A 21,387-nucleotide genomic window follows, 5' to 3' on the forward strand; every position below is an offset into this window, starting at 1 on the left:
AGCGCCCCTTGCGCCGGGCAGACATCGGCCAGCCCCACAAGCTCCGGGGACAGCGGGGAGGCGCAGCACCGCCATCCCACTGTTCCCCAACCTGGTTTTGGGGGGGAAATAAAGGGAATTCCTCCCCCTTTATTTCCTCCCCCCAAAAGTAGGTGCGTCCTATGGGACGGAGCGTCCTATGGGACAAAAAATATGGTAGGTCTTTCAGGACCAGCGTTATGTGGTCTCAGTGGCCACTTCCAGTCACCAGTCTAGCTGCTGCATTCTGGATTAGTTGCAGTTTCCAGGTCACCTTCAAAGGCCAGTAGTCAGAGATGGTGGAAGTTTGATTCCATAACATCTGAAGGGTGCAATGTTGGCTGCCCCATTCTACAGTACAGAGTAGGTGAGCAGGCTTGCAGAGTGCTCCATCCCTCCTCTGCATCCAGCAAAGGAACCAAACAGGTTGTGAGAGGAGGGAGATCCCCTCCTCTGTGCCAAGTGTAGAAATGCAGTGGGTTTGCTATAGGAGGGAGAGAGCTCTCCCTCACCCCTCTGCCTGTGAAGTGTGGTAAATGGGATCATCTTAATAGATGGTCCTGGTTGCGGGCTGGGCTCTCAACCTGGTTCCCCCCACCCTGGTATGGGTGGAGCTATTGCACGCACGCTGGGGTGGCACCACAATTACCCAGGGCTATTGCCCAATCATGTCAAAGGGTGATAGTGGGGGAAAGTATAAAAGCAGCAGCGCGACGTGTGCCAGTCTCCTGCTTCGTGCTGCAGGAGAACACCCGCCCACCCTCCCTTTAATTTAGACCCTTTGGCCTTGCTTTGGCCTTTGGTTGGTTGCCCGGCTTGAGTCGGGGGCCGGGTAGGAATTTTTCCATTTGGCAAATTAACATGGGCCATTTGGTTTTTGCCTACCTCTTAGCAATCGTCACAACTCTGTAAGGTTTGGAGGTTAGGCATTGACTTATGGTGAATGGGGGAGGGGAGGTCGGCCATCACCTGCCCCTCCAGTTTCAAGGGTATTAGGTTAAAGGAAGCCAGGGCCTGGTTCCTGTCCAAAGTCCGCTTGAGGGGCTAGGGCCATGCTAGGTCTCTGGGAACACCAGGGGAGATGCGGGCGGGTTCACCCGAAGCAATTTCCCTTTGGGTGGTTTACCCTTACAGACTTCCTGCAAAGGCCACTGGGCCCATCACCTCCTGGCAAATAGAAGGGGAAGAAATGGAGACAGTGAGAGATTTTACTTTCTTGGACCCCATGGTCACTGTAGATGGTGACAGCAGTCACAAAATGCTACTTGGGAGAAAAGCAATGACAAACCTAGACAGCATCTTAAAAAGCAGAGATATCACCTTGCTGACAAAGGTCTGTATTGTTAAAGCTATGGTTTTCCCAGTCGTGATTTATGGAAGTGAGAGCTGGACCATAAAGAAGGCTGATCGCCAAAGCACTGATGCTTTTGAATTATGGTGCTGGAGGAGACTCTTGAGAGTCCCATGGACTGCAAGAAGATCAAACCTCTCCATTCTGAAGGAAATCTGAAGGAAATCCAGTGCTCACTGGAAGGACAGATCGTGAAGCTGAGGCTCCAATACTTTGACCACCTCATGAGAAGAGAAGACTCCCTGGAAAAGACCCTGATGTTGGGAAAGATGGAGGGCACAAGGAGAAGGGAATGACAGAGGACGAGATTTTTGGACAGTGTTCTCGAAGCTACCAGCATGAGTTTGACCAAACTGCGGGTGGCAGTGGAAGACAGGAGTGCCTGGCGTACTCTGGTCCATGGGGTCACAAAGAGTCGGACACAACTAAATGACTAAATAACAACAACAAGACATTCAAAACCAGCAAGTCAGGAAGAAGGCTCTCAGTGTGATCCTATACATATCCACTCAGAAATAAATCCCACTGAGGTGAAAGGGGTGTGTGGAAAAATAAGTGTGTAAGGGGCTGCATCCATAGCTAGGCTAGAACATCACCCCTCCAATGCTAGTTCAGCAGGTGGCGGAACTGAGTTTTGTTTTCTAATGGGGTGACTTGAGTATTTAACTTCCCAACATGGGTTTGATACAATGATGGGTTTTGAAAAAGAAAGGCAATGGGCGCATATGAGTATACAAGTTTTATGAAAATCATCATCTTCAGAAATGGCCGCCAGCTAATTCCCAGCTAGTATTACAATGTCAATGAGAGGTCTTTAGTACGAAGAAAGGTTGTGAGGAGGGATCCACGCCAGGATGTTCAAACATGAAGCCTGGTGAAATTTGATAGCGAGTGCATTATCTCAGCAGCTTAATACAAAGTACCAATATCACTTTTAATCATTTCTGTAAAAGGAGAGTGAGGAAATCACTCAGAGTATTTAGTTTTTATTTAGTAGTGCATCCACCAGATCTTTCAGCTTAACTAATATAGAATAGTATTTTTCTCTCTCTCTCCCAGGCACTTACACACATGGTGGGTTTAACTGAGGAATTCAGTAATAAATTTCAGTTGGGTGGTCTTTCCCGTCTCTCATTGTGAACTCACAGTAATCTCCATGGAATTTTTTTGATGTTACTTGATGATTCTTCAACCACTGGAAATAATGGGTGCTCAGAGCACATTTGCGCAGAATGTAGATGTCCTTCTATACTGCTAGGGTAAGGTGGAAGTTGTATATCACTACAGGTAAAGCATATTTCACCAATGTGGTTGCTGCAGCTTTATTTATTTAATAAATGTATATTAATGCTTTGCTATGGAGGACACAGAAATGGCATCAATAAAACTTCAAGAATCAATTACACCACAATGTTTGGTGCTTTTAGGATCACCTTGCCCAGTGCTCCTATGATTGCATTCTGGGGGTGAACTTCCAAAGGATATTATATCTGTATATGGACTGACAGAAACACATATTTGTGCATATTCTGAGTGCTTCTGAGCAGGCCACCAATGGCTTCAGTATCAATATATCAATATATCAATATATCAATATTATTCTCCAAGGCTTTTGTTTCTACAGTCGTACCTTGGAAGTTGAACAGCTTAGTTTTGGCTCTCGAACACTGCAAACCCGGAAGTGACTGTTCTGGTTTGCGAACTATTTTTGGAAGCCAAAAGTCTGACAGGGCTTCAGATTGGCTGCAGGAGCTTCCTGCAGCCAATCTGAAGCCATGCTTTGTTTTCTGAACGTTTTGGAAGTCGAACGGACTTTCACAACAGATTCTGTTCGACTTCCGAGGTATGACTGTATAAGCTAATTCCTTTCGCTTTGTGCCCTAACCTGTCCCAGTCACAAATCCTCCCATACATCTTTGCTAAATGACTTCCATGATATTTGAAAGCATCTGAATCTACCCATAGATTGACTTGTTTGACCTACTGCCAACTAAGGTTTGTTTGACCTACTGCCAGCTAAGGAGTAAATAATAGAAAGAAATCAATATTGGGCTTTTTCACTGTAGGAAGGCATGACATTATTCAGTCTAACATATATTTTAGTTATCTCATTGCACCATTAAAGGTCAAGGGCTATGAAGATGTATCTGCGGTTTCCATGAATGCCCAGGACCTGTTACCTGTTAAAAGTATGATCTAATGTTGCCAAAATTAATAGAATGGTTTTCATTTCAAAGGGAGCTGATTCAAAGACTTATAGGAATAAAGGCTTTCTGCAGATCTCCAGGCCAGGCAAGATCCCATCGATCTTGTCCCTTTTGTACTTATAGGGAACATAACTGAAACGAACCAAGAGAAAACACTTCCTTAACACAGCCTATAATTAGCTCAACCCTCCGCAGAAGATTTTGGGATGACACATAGGAGGGGGAGAAGGGGAAAGCCTGTTGCAGTTTTTAAATCATTGCAACAGAACAAGAATTTAGATGAATACCACCCTCTGGTAGTTAGGGAAGCAAAGGACATATTTTGGAATTGGTGAACAAACCACAGTGCCACACTGGTATCTATACCCTAGGTGTCCCTGCTCCTGCCAACCTAGCAGTTCCAAAGCATGTCAAAGTGCAAGTAGATAAATAGGTACCACTTTGGTGGGAAGGTAAACAGCGTTTCCGTGTGCTGCTCTGGTTTCACCAGAAGCGGCTTAGTCATGCTGGCCACATGACCCAGAAGCTGTACGCTGGCTCCCTTGGCCAATAAAGTGAGATAAGCGCCGCAACACTAGAGTCCTCAGCGACTGGACTTAATGGTCAGGGGTCCCTTTACCTTTACCTTTAAGGAAGGTGGGGGACACGGGTGGCGCTGTGGTCTAAACCACTGAGCCTCTTGGGTTTGCCGATCAGAAGGTTTGCAGTTCGAATCCCCACCACGGGGTGAGCTCCCGATGCTCGGTCCCAGCTCCTGCCAACCTAGCAGTTCGAAAGCACATCAAAATGCAAGTAGATAAATACCTTCCCAGCGGGAAGATAAACGGCGTTTCTGTGTGCTCCTCTGGTTTCAATGTTCCGTTGCGCCAGAAGCAGCTTAGTCATGCTGGCCACATGACCCAGAAAAACATGCGGACAAACATCGGCTCCCTCGGCCAGTAAAGCGAGATGAGTGCTGCAACCCCAGAGTCGTTCGCGACTGGGCTTAATGGTCAGGGGTTTACCTTTACCTCTTCAGTACTTATATTGCAACAGAGCCGAAAAACACAATCAGAACCTGCACAGAGAAGGGAGATCAACATGATAAGGGCCTGGAAAGCAAGCCTTATGAAGAACGGCTGAGGGAGTTGTGTACATTTAGTCAGGTAAAGAGGAGATTGAGAGGAGATAGGATAGCCAACTTCAGATATCTAAAGCGCTTCACATGGAGGATGAAGCAACCTTGTTTTCTCCTGCTCCAGAGGCTAGGAGTAGCAATGGCTTCAAGTTACAAGAAAGGAGATTACAAACAAATATCAGGAAGAGCTTTCTGACAGGAAGAGCTGTTCAACAGTGGAACAGACTCCGACGAGAGGTTGTGGACTCTCTTTCATTGTAGGTTTTAAAGCATCTGTCAGGGATGCTTTAGTTGAGATTCTTGCTTTGCAGGGGTTTGGATTAGACTGCCCTTAACTTCAGTAGGATGGTCTTCTGAGTAAGCTTGTATACGATGTTTATGCTGAGTGTGGTTAACGAGTGAAAATGTTTCCTATATAACAGTACAGTCCTACAGTTTGAATGGGAGAAAGTTCCACTGAGATAAATGGGTAAGATAAGTAGGTCTAGTACAGTGGTACCTCGACTTAAGAACTTAATTCGTTCTGGAGGTCCGTTCTTAACCTGAAACTGTTCTTCACCTGAGGTACCACTTTAGCTAATGGGGCCTCCCGCTGCTGCCGCGCCGCCAGAGCACGATTTCTGTTCTCATCCTGAAGCAAAGTTCTTAACCCAAGGTACTATTTCTGGGTTAGTGGAGTCTGTAACCTGAAGCGTATGTAACCTGAAGCGTCTGTAACCCGAGGTACAGTGGTACCTCGGGTTACAGACGGCGGTGCAGCAGCAGCGTGAGGCCCCATTAGCTGAAGTGGTACCTCAGGTTAATAACAGTTTCAGGTTAAGAACAGACCTCCAGAACGAATTAAGTACTTAACCCGAGGTACCACTGTACTGCAGGAAAAGTTAGCTCTCAGAATATGCAAGACAATCCTCATTTTACTTGGACGGGTAGCTTCCCAGTGGTAATCTGTCAAATGTCTATTCCTTTCATTATTTTGCTGATTTTTAAACAATACCTGTATATCTATCTATATCTATATCATCTATCTATCATCTATCTATCATCTATCTATCTATCTATCTATCTATCTATCTATCTATCTATCTATCTATCATCTATCTATCTATCTATCTATCTATCTCTATCTATCTATCTATCTATCTATCTATCTATCTATCTATCATCTATCTATCTATCTATCTATCTATCTATCTATCTATCTATCATCTATCTATCTATCTATCATCTATCTATCTATCTATCTATCTATCTATCTATCTATCTATCTATCATCTATCTATATCACACTCTGCACCCATCTGAGCTAAATGGTCAATTGTATATCAAAGAAGAATATAGGGTTAAAAAAAATATGACTGATGATGTATAAAAAGCTTGTTACCAAATGGTGACACACCTTACCGTCCTTTAAAGAATGATAGCTCATCTGACAGCATACAAGAGGATTCCATAATAGATAACATTTCTATTTTCTCAGGGGATGCTTTGGGTTTTTCTCATAATGAATAACTCCATCTAGCAACTTGTACAATGGGAGTATTCACTGAATTCCTTTGGAAGCTACCAACATTTTAGCTGAAACTAATGTGTTCTCAATTAGCTGGGGGTCAAATGCAGCATAAATGTGAGCATCTGCTCAAGAACACTCCAAGCGGTAAATAAATACTCTAAATTGTAAGCCCCATTTTGCTTTGTTGGTCAGTAGTGATCTATGAACTGCCTACCTCTCTAATTAGCGCACACTAACTTAATTGAAAACTTTATTGCTACCTTCCAAACTGTGATTTATTTTTGATTTTTTTTGTTTGCCCCTGGTTCATGTTTAGAATCCATTGTGGAAATTACCCACCACCATTGATTTATATTTACATTTTTCACCTCTGCTATTTACTATTTTCACTGCCTTGCACATTTTCTCATTTGGAGTCTGGCTGGTAAAATGTTTGACCTTGCAATATTTACTTTGCTGATTCAGTTAGGAGAAATATGTATGTGTGTGTGTGTGTGAGAGAGAGAGAGAGAGAGAGCATGTGCACACACACACACACACACACACACACTCCTCTAAACCTTGCTTATTTCTCCTCTGCACTTATTTTGCATTTCATTGCCACTTGTTGTCATTGCCTCCATTTGATGTTTTATTTGCCATGACTCTCTTTTTTTTATGAGATCTGATTTATTTGGAGGAACCAGCCGTCCTGCCGACAAAAACCACGATATAAATCGATAAATAATGATAACAATAATAAATGAAGTGAAGTTTATATTTTACTTTATGCTTCTTCTAAGCATCGCAACATGACGGCTTTGAGGTCTCTGTGGAGTGTCAGACATTAAACGAGGCTCTATAAAACAGGGGCCATCACACATCTCTTCTTACCTGCTCAGTGAAATTAAACTCCTTCTTTAAGGGTGGCCTCGCAGGACTTTGCAGCTTGGATGTCACCTGCCTTGCCCATCTTTTACTTTTAAACCAGGCCTTATAAATCAATTTCTATTAGAATCCACATAAAACAATATTTTGCTCAATAAAGTTTATGCTTTGAAGATATCAAATAGACGCTGGTCTGGTTAACACTTTGTAAGAGCTCTACGGGGTATGCGTCTGAATCGTAAATTGCTCTCCGGGATGGCACAGTCATTGCTATTTCTTGGAAACTTTATATATTTTTTGTTAGGTCAAGAAGCCTGTAATTCTGAAAGTGATCCCTGAACCTTCTTTAATGCAGCAAAACGCAACTGGAAAAGGGGCTTGAACTTTAGTGTCTGGAAGTGGGAATGTAATAACTTTTCCCCATCTCCTCTGTAAAGTGACTTGGGCCATGTGATGAATGCAGAACCTTCGCTCACAAGGTTTTCCTGATATTATACACTTGTAGCAAATAAGGTTAGAACCTTTAAAATATAGCATTTAGTAATGTGCTGGAAATAGCTTCTTCTCGACTCCTTTAAAGGTCACCGCGTTTGCTTTCAAGCCGTAATTTTAGTTCAGGCCTCCACAGAGTGGAACTAAGAACACACTAGCCAACGCTCCTTCAATTTCTACAGGACTGAAATGAAATAGCCTAGGAAGTTCATATATTGTATGTGTGCTTCTGTCTTGCAAACATACAAGCTTTCATTAAAGGTCTACAAAACAGAACGAAAATGGTGGAAAATAACACCCAATTCAGATCTTTTAGAATTGCAGTTATATGATGCCATCTGGCTATACCATTTAAGATTCTGGCAGACACGTTCCTCAGCAGCAGCTAGGAGGGGCATAAGATCAACTTTGCAAATTATTTACAAGAGGGAGTCTCTATTAAGTATAATTGTTTAATTGACACTGAAATGGAAAATGCCTGAATGTGTATTGATAACATTGGGAATTTTCCATGGCATCAGACTGAGAGCTTTATGAGCTCTAACCTAGTTTGTAATTAGCTCCAATGTTCTCTGTTCTTAAACTGAGTGTTTAACATGAGATCATGTGATGAAGATGTTCAGTTGCAAATTTGCCATCTTGGAACGGTGGCGGCTATTTTTGGTGTTCCCAGGCTCATTAGGAGAAGGATGTGATAAAATGTCTCTCCAATGAGCTCAACAGTCTTGGGCTGGAATGTAGGTTAATGGAGCCCATGTGTGTGTGTGTGTGAGAGAGAGTTATGTTTATTAGCTCTGATTATAAGGTACAATGGTACCTCGGGTTAAGAACTTAATTCGTTCTGGAGGTCTGTTTTTAACCGGAAACTGTTCTTAACCTGAGGTACCACTTTAGCTAATGGGGCCTCCTACTGCTGCCATGCCGCCGGAGCATGATTTCTGTTCTCATCCTGAAGCAAAGTTCTTAACCTGAGGTACTATTTCTGGGCTAGCGGAGTCTGTAACCTGAAGCGTCTGTAACCCGAGGTACCACTGTATTTATTTCTAAGTAGATGAACCTATGCCTTGGATAGGCATATGTCTATTCGAATTGTTTGGATGTATCTTTGGTTGTTTTTGTACCTGTTTTTAAAGAAGTTCTGGTTAGTAAAGTTTTGAACAATACTTATGGGCCTAGTTAATGTTTTATTCAAAAAGGTGTCAGTTTTTATGCATCTAGTTGCTTCAAGTGGCACAATATTAATACAGTGGTACCTCGGGTTATGAACTTAATTCGTTCCGGAGGTCCGTTCTTAACCCGAAACCGTTCTTAACCTGAGGCACACTTTTGCTAAAGGGGCCTCCCGCTGCCGCTGCACCACCGGCGCACGATTTCCGTTCTCATGCTGGGGCAACCCGGGTAGCGGAGTTTGTAATCCAAAGTGTTTGTAACCCGAAGTGTTTGTAACTGTTATAGAGCCTTAAATATGGTGGAAGTGTTCTTAGACTAATGTTTAGGTTACAAGGTCACAGCTTTTCATTTTTCAGAGGTTAGCATCCAAGACATACTAAAAGGTAAATAACAGTGCATCATAGGCATGTGTGCTAGGCCCGGGGGGAAGGTTACCGTTGTCGTAGTCAAAGTCCAGTCCTGGGTCACTAGCCTGGAAACAGTTCACAAGGAGCGAGGCGAGGTCCGAAGCAGGAAGCCGGGCGGGGACAGGAACACTGGAAGGTCAGGTCTGGGTCCGGGCAGGAACTGGTACTCAACGATGTTGCTCCCACAACCTGGGACTGGGCTGACTGACCTTTATCTTCTCTAAGGCGAGGGGCGGTCCTGGCCCCCAGGAGACCCGCCTCTCTTGGCCTTAAGGCGAGCACTCCTCCTGGAAGAAGCCAGTTCCCTCCGCCTCTCTGCCCTAAGCCTCTGCAGTTCAGGAGAGGCTGGGGAGTTACTGGACCCAGGGTGAGACTCACCTTCCTCTGGCAGGGCCGGGAGAGGTGCACCTGTAGGCACTGTGTCCTCAATCACCTCCGGAGCCAGAGTGGAACCACCTGGTGCCTGCTCCTGAGGATCCGGCACAGGTGCAGGTGCTTCAGATCCAAGGCCCTGCCCCAGCTCAGCCGGCCCTGGAGGCGGGGACTCTTGTGCAGGCTGGGGTTCCTCCGGTTCAGCCTCTGAATTGGATTCCCAGGCCATCACAGCATGTCTACTCAGATGTAACTCTAGCGAATTCAGTGAACTTTCTCCCAGGAATGTGTGAATAGGGTTGCAGGCTGTAATAGTTTGTGCCTTCTCTGCTCTCCTCCAGATTGGTATTCCTTCTTCCTAAATTTTCTTAAAAAAACAACAGCCAATTTGGATCACCATGAATAAAAGAGGCATTAAAGCGAAAGATCGCAAACAAATATAAAACTGCTAAGGAGAGTGATTATATGGATCTGAGCAGACTGTTGACTGTGTGGAATTGCAATTATCTTTTGAGGCTCCTGGGATGTTGCACAGGGAATCATTACTTTGCACGACAAAACTAAGGAGATTGTTCTCGGGTGCAGAATGTATTGATTTTGCCATTCTCTAGCATCCTGCAAAAGCACCTGACCAGGTCGTTTAAGTGTGTGTTAACCAAACACATCAATAAACATAAAACATTTTTTAAAAGCCTAAAATCACCTCATAAATAATAATAAAGGAGTGAATTATTACCATACCATAAGTGTAATTGATGTCATTATGAATCAACCACACAATTTATCCATCTCCGAGTTTCAAAATGTATGAAAGCATCAGTCAACCTTAAAAAAATAAATAATCCTGTAGTTTATCTTGCTTAAAAGGACATTTTTCACAGCCATTTCATTGGCAGGCATACCCTGCAACAGGCAGATTGCATTTTCAATACTTTATTTTGCTATAGCATTTCTGCCTATTTAAGAATTATTAGAATTACAAGGTTGTGAGATATGTGGGGAAGGGAGGGACAGAGTTTTCTATCTGAACCCTTATCTTAGAGAACAGGTGAGGAATCTGTGCTCTCCAGAAGTTGCTGAAGTAAAACACCCATAATCCTGATGGAAATTGGAGCCCAGTAATATCTGGAGGGCTACAGATTCCCCATGCGCATCTCAGAACATGGCCCATCAGCACTTACATGTCCATGCTTAGCGAAATAAGCACGATGGATGGTAATACGTTTTTTGGCACCTTTAATGTTTTAAAATGTTTTTAGATATTTTTCATTGTTTCAATTATGTTTTCGTTTTACTTGCAATTGTATTTCTCCATAGCCTTTTGTATCACTGTGGAATTTGCCACCATGGTGGAAGGGTGGAATAAAAATGTAAATCATCATCATCCTAGTTGTAGTAAACATTTGCTGAAGTATTGTTGACTGAACATTTTCCTTTCAGTTGATTAATCAGTTTATTTATTGTTGTTGTTGTTTAGTTGTTTAGTTGTGTCTGACTCTTCATGACCCCATGGACCAGAGCATGCCAGGCCCTCCTGTCTTCCACTGCCTCCCACAGTTTGGTCAAACTCATGCTGGTAGCTTTGAGAACACTGTCCAACCATCTCGTCCTCCGTTGTCCCCTTCTCCTTGTGCCCTCCATCTTTCCCAACATCAGGGTCTTTTCCAGGGAGTCTTCTCTTCTCATGAGGTGGCCAAAGTATTGGAGCCTCAGCTTCACGATCTGTCCTTCCAGTGAGCACTCAGGGCTGATTTCCTTCAGAATGGAGAGGTTTGATCTTCTTGCAGTCCATGGGACTCTCTAGAGTCTCCTCCAGCACCATAATTCAAAAGCATCAATCAGCCTTCTTTATGGTCCAGTTTATTTCTTGGGTATATTTAAACATATTCACATACTGCCAACCTCTCAGACATAGCATACAGGTGCTTTATATTTTTGAGAAGCTGAAGGAAGTGTAAGGTAACTCATAGATGTGTTTTGGTCTCCTTACTGATAAAAGCTATCAAGAGTGGTTCGGTTGAGAAGTTTATTAAGAATCAACTCTCTCCACCTTTTTCTTTCTTCCTCCTCAATTTTTCCCAGACTACTTTAAATCATTGATATCCTCAGAGTTGGCCCCTCCAGGAAATAGGATGTTGGCCAAGATAGGACTTTTGTCTAATCCAGCTCTATGGCTCTTCATAAATTCTCCCTCTTTCCTTCAGGTTCCTCTGCTAGGAGAAACGTCCAGGCAATGGAACTAGAAGACCATTTTCCTGGGAATAGACCACAGCCTGCATGTTGGCAGTATTTGTGCCATATAGTAGTGGAAACAGGCTTGGTAAACAAGTTTGGACCTGTTGGGTGTCTTGAGAAAATATCACAAGGAGTGATTCTGAGCTTCTTAAAGAAATGGAAAGACTTCATAAATGTAAAAAGAAACAAAGGGCATTTTCTGCCCTGCATGAGGGAAAAAGCACCTGGTACACAAATCCCCATAGACCATAATAGAATCTTGTCTATTCCCTTGAACACCTTATTGCACCCACTAAGCAATATCACTAGGAGCAGAAGTTCTGTGCATTTCCCCTATTGAGGCTGCTTTCTCAGTGTTTGGTATTTTTGAGATCTGGAACTCAGGTGCGGTGAAAGAAGACACAGGCAGGACTGTTGAGCTCTATTGTGATCTCGCTTTGAATGGGCACTTAGAACTTCCCAGGAGGCAGATGTCTAGTGAGATTTGCTGGTTTGTCATTTCATGGTGTCAGGGATGGAGTCAGGCATAGGTTAGCAGCAAAACAATAAATCTTCTGAAGCCAGTGAAATTAACTCTTTGTTCAATGAAACAATCCACAGCTCTGGCATAGTGGTCTCTGCTACTCTTTCTTTTTCTTTTCTTTTTTTTTTTAAATATTTTTTATTGATTTTCTTTTCTCATAACAAATATCCAATATTATTACAAAACATTCATTTTTCCAATTCCCCCCCTACCAGTTGACTTCCCTCAGCTTCCATTTCTGGTTTATTACATCAAATGATACATTCTGCTGTTTGGACCTAATACTATGTTATCATATTGTTATACTTCTTGTTCTCTATAAATAAAATTGTAAATGTTAATGTAAAACCTGCCAACGAGTCCATGGTTTTTTTTGTTTTGTTTCTGCAAATATATTGTAAAGGGTTCCCATTCTTTTTCAAAATCATTATTGTTCTTTTCACGCAGTTTGTCCGTTAACTTTGCTAACTCTGCATAGTTCATGAACTTTTCTTGCCATTGTTCTTTTGATGGCACTTCTCTGGTCTTCCAGTTTTGTGCTTTTAAAATTCTGTTGTAGCATAAATAATGTCCGTTTTTCTTTCGGCAACTCTTGTCCTAAAATACTTAACAAAAAGCCTTCTGGTTTTTTAACAAATGTTATTTTAAACCTTTTTTTCCAATTCATTGTATATCATTTCCCTTTTTTATATAAAAAAAATCTTGCAATTCCACCACATGTGGTCAAATGTACCTTCCCTTGCTACTCTTTCTAGGAGGTCCAGGGTGGAGGAAGGTGGGGGCACGCTGCCCCGGGTGTCACCACTGAGGGGGGTGACAAAATGCCGGGTGGCACTCTCCCGGGAGAGACGTGGTGGCTTGGGCTTCTACAGGTCCGCCTGCTGCCTCCCCCCCCAGCTGTAGGACGGCTGAGTGGAAGGAGGCAAGCAGACTCCAGAGGCCCTGCAGTGTGCCCTGTCCTCACCTTGCCCCGCCCATGGGCGTGGTGCCCTAGGCACCCGAGCGGCTTCTTCCACAGCTGAGGAGGTCTAGCCCCAATGAAGCAGTTGTGAGGACTGAAGGTCCTCTTCAGGGTCCCCTTCTCCAGGGTCTTTCCCACCCAGTCCCAGGCTATGTCTGCGCACAACCTCCCTTTGCTCTGCTCTTTTCCTTTCTCTGCATGTTCTAGGAGACCAGTGGGGAGGGGAGCTGCTTGCAACAGGAGGGGAGACTCCTGTCGGAACTTCCACTACGACCGAGCTACTCCTCCGATCAAGCCGTCGGGATCTCCTCCTACGATGATTATTTTGTCACACCCCCCCCCTCAGTGTTGACACCCGGAGCAGCCTTTGATAAGGCTCCAGGCACGTTCCCCATTCAGCAGAGTATCAAAGCAGCAGAAGAGACGAGAAATATGAGCTACATTGCTAGGTTTTATTTCTAACTACGCAGACAGAAAATACATCCTCTCTCTGTGAAAGCAGAGAGCAACTGGAAAACAAAGATCAGGAACCCAGTAACATCACATCCATCTCCCGTCTTCTGTGAGACTTCCAACAGTCTGGAATGTCTAGAATCCTGGCCCCACTCCTCTCCAGACCCTGCTTCTGCCTCAGAGTCTGAACTATGCTCTGCCACAGCCTCTTTCTGTTCACTAAAGCCATTTCCGACTTGAGAGGAGAGGGGGTTGCGTGCAGAAATCCTCCCACATCCTCACGCGGGGGCTAGCCTTTGCCCCCGCGAGAGTAGGGAATCCCCGGGCGTGTCGGCGACCCGGCCCACCAATTAGCGGGCCGGGGAGGCGTGGTCTAGCCTATTTAAGGCTAGGCACGCCCGGGGACTGCCCTCTTTGCCCCTTCCAGCTGAGCGGGTTTCCCATCCCACCCACCCTTTAGGTTTAGGTTGCTTTGACCTTGCTATGGACTTCGGTTGGTCGCCGCAAGGGGCCTGGTAGGAATTTTTTCCAAGTTGGCACTCTTCTAGCCTTTTGGTTTTTCGCCTACCTCGTAGCAAACGTCACAACTTTTGGTGTTGGCGGTTAGGCATTGGCAGGGGTCAATTGTTATGCAAATAAAGGGGGGAAGGAAAAGCCATCACCTTCCCCAAGGCTAAGGGTAGTCCGGTAGAGGACTCCGGGGGCGTTGCCTTGTCCGAAACCTTGGTAGGTAAGGGCCTCCAACACACGCCCCAGAGCGGTGACACCCGCTGGGATCCTAGTTGGCGTACTTCAACAGGACTCCCACGGCTTGTGGACAACCCTTCCCGGTCCCCATGCCGGGTAGTCGTTAGGAGCCAATGCCTAAGGCCAATACCTTTCAATTCTGTAATCAATAAAGTTGTGGCCTTTTCATGCCCATTAACCTTAAATACTGTGTCTAGTGTCTTTATTTCACATGGGGGAGGGGACTTGTCACGCAAACCCTGCTACCTCTTCTGCTTCTGACATCTCCTCCTCCCAGTCTGCTCCTTCTCCCTCTGACCTCTCATCGTCATCCCACCACCAATCCCCTGGCTCCGAGCCTTCTTCCTCAGCTGGTGCTTTCCATCATCCTCTGCGTCCAGCCTGTGCATGACATGACATTTTAATTGTAACTTTGCATTTGTATTTCTTATTATATTGTAAGGCAACATGTCATTTTTTGGGGTATATGGCAATGAATAAATATAACAACAACACATTGTAACTGTGCAGTTTAAAAAACAAATATACATTCCTTCTTAGAAATATTCACAATATCCTCAGAAATGGATCACATCTAATAATACAGAAGAATTTATTTCTCTCATGATGGGAGGCATAATGGGAAAGAATTAAAGAATGACTTCATGACTCATGCAAGAGATCCAGCACAAATTAACATCTATTGTGTCACGTACCAGAAAAAAATTTCAACCATCATCTCTCACAGTTAACGTAATATTAATTAACTCTTGTCTATTGTGTTTGCTCAGTCACACCTACTGTACGTGATTTCTTCCCAAAACAAAAATCATATTGCCGAGGAGATTAGAACTGTGAATACTCATTTCATTCTGTTGCCTGAACTTGCCTTAACAGAAGAATCTGAGTGCCAACTGGCCCTAGATTTGTTTTATTTTTTCAAAGTCAATGGAATCATTAACAACTCTTTATCACGTCAGGTTATTCCCCCCCGCCCCGCCCCCCGGGCCAAATATTTTGAAATGAAGTTTGCATTGCATTTCATAACCCTAAAAGAAAAATTTCAAATCGTCAGAGCTCAGTCTTTTCATTTGTAGGCATTAGGAGAAATTCATTACAAACTGTGTAAAATCCAGTCTGTGTCATAGGATACTCTTTCCACTGCTGCAGAAACGGGCTATGTTCTGAATGGAAATGAGCCTCAGTCAGTTCCCACATTCTTAACAATGAAGACGTGCAGGAAACAGTTTAACACATAAGCTGTTGATTTGTCAATAACTTAATTCTCCATGACAACCTCCTCAGAGGAGTGAGAAAAGTCAATAGCAGGAAGTTCACATCACCTTGGACTGCTGTCAGGAGGCAGAACACAATAAAGATGAAAAAAGAGGCCATAAGCCTTGATCAGCAATCATTTAGCCATCAAACACAAGAATGCTAAAGTATAATTAAAATGACACATATACAATGAATCATTCCAATATAAACCAGGGTTTCATAATCCTTGAAATGAGCATGAGATTCCCCCAGTGGTCAATTGCAAGATGTATGTTCCCTCTTACTACACCCTCCCCATCTGCTTGTACTCCTGGAATACTAGCTGTTGACCTCTTACTTTTGTTCATTACAGGTGCTATCCAACATCTCAAAACTAAATTAAAAAATTCTATTGATTCTAAATCACTTTCCAGATCCATAGGCCTTGTCCCACTAGTTGTTGATTTAACATTAAAGCTGAAGATTGGCTGCCCCCCATTATAATTATATTAGTACACAGCAGAAGATCCCCCCCAAAACAAATGGATTACACAGTCCTGACAAGATGGAAACACTAATGGTAGGTGGTTACTGGGTCCAGGAACTGGTGAGCAGGGGCAACTACTGCAGTCTCCCTGACACAGCAGGTGCAAAGCTTGGGGAATGCTCTACTACAACACGGAAGACCCAAATGGCCTTGGTGGCTCAAAACACCTGAAGGATCATTAGATGCAGCCCTTGCAAGACAGGAAGGATTACTCTGATACACTATACATGAGTATTCCTTTGAAGGCAATCCAGAAGTGGAAGCGCAGAATGATCTTGCTAGAGTTCTAATGGGTTTCTCTAAGAGGAGCCATATTATGCCTCTTGTGACTCAATTACATTGGCTGCTTATTTCTTTCTGGGCTCAGCGGCCTTTAAAGCCCGAAATGGCCTGAAAACCCAATGCCTGACGCAGTGCTTCCTCTCATACCAAACCTGTCAATACATCAAGATCTTCACATGAGGCCTTTATCCAAGTTCCATCTATAAGAGAAGTGCATTGTGTATTCACAAAGGAGAGGGGGCCTCCCAAAATAAGACGGACAGCAACATGGCATTACTTTTGGCACTGGGTTAATTTTCTTTATTTGCGCAGGCTTTTTATGTTGGCTGTCTTTTCTTACTTGCTGATTAGTTTCTGGTTGGTTGGTTCTTTGTTATTGTCCAGGTTTTATCATGTTGTTTTAATTTTTTAATGGCTTGTTTTAATGTGATATTGAGATTTGAGGGTTTTTCTTCTTTACACCAGCCTGAAATCTATGTTTAGGATTCTTGTTAATATTAATTTAATTAGTTACCTACCCTTCCTTCTTAGGTCCCAGGGTGTGTTACAACAATTAAAACACAATGTTAAAAATTATTTCAGTGACAATAATTAAAAATTAGGTGGGTCCTTATTGAAGTACACAAAGAGGCAGGCAGCCATCCCCTGCAAGCTTACTCAGAAGTAAATTCTGATGAGTCAACAAGACTTATTCACAGGTAGCTGCGAATAGGTAAAAGGTAAAGGTACCCCTGCCCGTACAGGCCAGTCTTGACAGACTCTAGGGTTGTGCGCTCATCTCACTCTAGAGGCCGGGAGCCGGCGCCGTCCGCAGACACTTCCGGGTCACATGGCCAGTGTGACATCGCTGCTCTGGCGAGCCTGCACCAGCACAGCACACAGAAAACCGTTTACCTTCCCTCTATAACGTGGTACTTATTTATCTACTTGCACTTTTTAAGGGTGCTTTCGAACTGCTAGGTGGGCAGGAGCTGGGACCGAAGACGGGAGCTCACCCCGCCGTGGGGATTTGAACCACCGACCATACGATCGGCAAGTCCTAGGCACTGTGGTTTTACCCACAGCGCCACCCGCGTCCCTTGCTGTGAATAGGAGTGCAGCCTTAATGACTTACAATGAGCAGGCAACTTGTTAGTTTGGCGCTGTTATATCTGTCAACCATGAACCATCATATCTCTGAATCAAGTTGTGGAAGGGAGGTAAGAGATCAACAAGAAATGCCAGCTATGATCCTGGAGGCCTCAGAAGTATGACCATTTCCCCACTGTCTGAAAAGCCCTATTGATTTCAGCCAGCTGGAAAAATGTCTGGAGGTGGCTTATGTAGCTTCTAGACATCAACACCTGGATGGGATGTTACATTGAACTCCTTAGAGGAAGGATGGGATACAAATGCAATAAAGAAATAGTTTACAAATTATAATGAATGTGCTATCAATGGAGTCTGATCACAGTTTGGGGTTTGATGAAGACCACAGCCACAAACACAGCCATATGTCAGGAGTGCTCTGATGGTGTTTCCTGCTTGGCAGGGGGTTGGACTCGATGGCCCTTGTGGTGTCTTCCAACTCTATGATTCTATGATTCTATGAACATTTCATTCTGATTGCATTGGGTCCCGAAATTCAGGCTTCACAATGAGTTCTTTTAGGCTAATATAATGCAGATGGTTAGGGACGCGGGTGGTGCTGTGGTCTAAATCCCCGAGCCTAGGGCTTGCTGATTAGAAGGTCGCCATGTTCGAATTCCCGCGACAGGGTGAGCTCCCGTTGCTCGGTCCCAGCTCCTGCCCACCCAGCAATTTGAAAGCATGCCAGTGCAAGTACATAAATAGGTACCACTCCTCGGGAAGGTAAACAGAGTTTCAGTGTGCTGCTCTGGTTCACCAGAAGCGGCTTAGTCATTACCCAGAAGCTGACTGCAAACAAATGCCGGCTCCCTTGGCCTATAGAGCGAGATGAGTGCGCAACCCCAGAGTCGTCCACGACTGGACCTAATGGTCAGATGGTTTAATGCAGATGGTTAGAGTCCTCCCAGGCCCACTGACTTTAATTGGTTGCATCCAGAATGAGACTGAGGAGAGGAATAGACCAATCACTACATTCTTGTTTTGATTTCATTCTCTCTCTCTCCCCCCTCTCTCTTTCTCTCTCTCTCTCACACATATATGAAAGCAGAACAAAACCAAAGCCCCACAACCCTGCTTTAATGGGATTTGCCATATTGTTCACAGTCTGAGGTACAGTTCTTCGTGATTTTATGTCATGAAGTTGTTCTTGCTAATTTATTATTCATCTGCCACAGTTAAATATTTATAGCGACCACGGCCTGCTTCTTTCCTCGCACCTGTGGTGTTTATGCTCAACAGTAACTTGGGCATCTGTCAGCATGGACATGCTTGGTGGACTTCGTTGCTGCTGCGCCAGCTTTATTACTGCTGTCTGGATCATGTCTCCTCAACATGATGCTTCCTGCCATCATTTTAATTCTGCTATGTTGTATGTAAATTTTCTGTTGGCCGACCCAGTACCTTTTTATCCTGCCCTTCCTCTCAAAGGAGCCCAGGGCTGCAGCAAAGCAATACAGTTTTGAAAACACCGAGAACAATTCAGAATGCTTAAAAAAGCAGATATTGTCATGGCTAATAATGCATTTTTCAGAATGATGATCATCGTGAAATTGCGGCAAGCTTGTTTTCTCCTGCTCCGAAGCAATAGATTCAGGTTACAAGGAAGGAAGTTCTGACTTAACATCAAGAAGAACTTTCTGAAGGTAAGAGCTGTTTGACAGTGGAATGGTCTCCTGTAGGAGGTGGTGGACGCTTCTTCATTGGAGGTCTAGTCATGGATGATGAGGGTTGTAGTCCAATAATGTCTAGAGAGGGCACCATGATGACTATCTGTAGGCTAGCAGATCTCTAAGGTTGCCTCGCAGCCAGCAGATAATGACCACGTAGAAGAAATAGGCATGGAAGTTGCAGTTTTCTCCCACTTCAGCTTCAGGCAATTAAATACAATGTCCAGGATCTGGACAAAGCAATGTTCTAGTAAATTGCATGAAACTGATCACAGCTGTAACTGCCAGATTCTCCTGGTTTTTCTTGAGCAATGAATCAATGGCAACCAATTTTTTTCCAGCAGACGGGTTGTGTAAGTGTCATCAGCAGTTTAGATTCCTCAGCAGCCAAAAGGTGCTTGTAGCAGGACTTGTGTTTCTGAATAGCGTTGTGTTCCATTGTATTATCTAATTTAGTTCAAATGGCTTCTCATTATACAGCACAGCAGCAGTAGTAATTGCAATAGGAGTAGGTCTACATAGGAGAGATGTGAAGGAAAGGAGGAGCAGCTCTGGTTAGAAGGCAGCCTAGCCTGTTGTAGAAGATTAATGAGTGCAGAAGACTCTCTGTGGCTTTCACCCCACAATGGTGAGCAATCACCTCCAAATCCAGCCTGCTCCTTGCTGGCCAGCAAATAGCTAATCAGATCTCTGTGTGCTAAATATGCACAGCTGTGTGTCTGACATGTCTGATTCATCTGCAGGAGACAACGCACACATGCCAGCTGCTTTGACGAACTAGGAAGAGAAAGTGCGGCATCCACAGGCAAAATACCTAATTCTTGCTCTCTCCTTCACTTTCAGTCTTCTGTTATGACGACGCTCCCTTCAGCTTCACTGCTGCCTGCCATTAAGCCATTCTCTTGCAGAAAAGGGTAGAGATGTTTCTTCTCTGCCCCTGCCTGGCTTATTTTCCAGGTGGATCCCCCCCTTCAAGTTGTCACAGTGCTAAACTCTCCAATCCCCTCCGGCAGTGATTCAGAAAATTGGCCAGCCACATGGGCCTTGAGGCTTTCCCACGCCCTTCTTAGCTGGCTGACACTTCCCCTTGCTTCTAGCCTGAAGTGATTCCCCCCTCCTCTCCTCTTGAGCTCCCACCTTCCTTCTTTGTCTGCATCTGGCACTCATCTCCACAGCTGGAGAAAAAGCTAGAAGTGAGCTTGTTCTTCGGAGCTACCTCTGTTTTGCCGCTTCCTCGTGTGACCACTAGGGCAGGCTGGGAAAGCTGCCTGATGATGAATGGGAAAGGGCTGGCCAAGTCTGCCCAAAGCAGTCGGAGTGCAACTGTCAGGCTCTTGTTAGCATAGCCTGACCTTCTGCAGAGCGTCCAGAAGCTCCCTTTGAAGTCAACCGGGAGACATGGAGTGTGCAGTCCTGACATAAGCGTCTACATATGGCTCATAAGTCTTATTCTTCAAAACTTTGGCATCTCAAGCAGTGAGAAAGTATCATGTCTTTATTAACCTCTTTCAAGGGACCATCTGACTCCCTTTCATTTAATGGGAGCTACTATAGCTTTTGCAAAACCAGGATAGTCTAGTCCCACCAGTTCTTGAATGGGGCTAAGATGGATTCATATGAACATCAATCTAATTGCCCAACCAGCCTTGCCTTGATTTTTCTAAACATATTAAAAATACTGTTGACTTAGAGACACTTGGCTTTCCAACCCAGCCAAAACAGAGTTTTTACATGCATCCAAAATACCTAACATCTGAATTTAATTTTTAGAATTTTGAAAATTTGGATTTTGCTTTTGAGCTTTCGCTGAAAATGAGTGAAAAACAACAACCTAGAACTTAAACCTTAGCTGTTGTTAATTAATTTTGAGACAAAAATGTTGAGGTTTGCTAGCATATCCCATCAGCCAACACCTTTTGTTTCTCCTACAATCTCTGCCTCAATAATGGGAAATGTTGGGAAAAATTATTTTCAAGCAAATTCAAATTCAAGTTTTCCCTTGATAATTTGCCCCATCCTCAGTTCAGTTTGGCTGAAACATTTAAGCCCAAACCTATCTGATGACATCCTATTTGATGAAATCCCTGTTTTTTATGT

The sequence above is a fragment of the Podarcis melisellensis genome (genome assembly GCF_964234715.1).
Source record: "Podarcis melisellensis genome assembly, chromosome: 3".
Taxonomy (NCBI): domain Eukaryota; kingdom Metazoa; phylum Chordata; class Lepidosauria; order Squamata; family Lacertidae; genus Podarcis; species Podarcis melisellensis.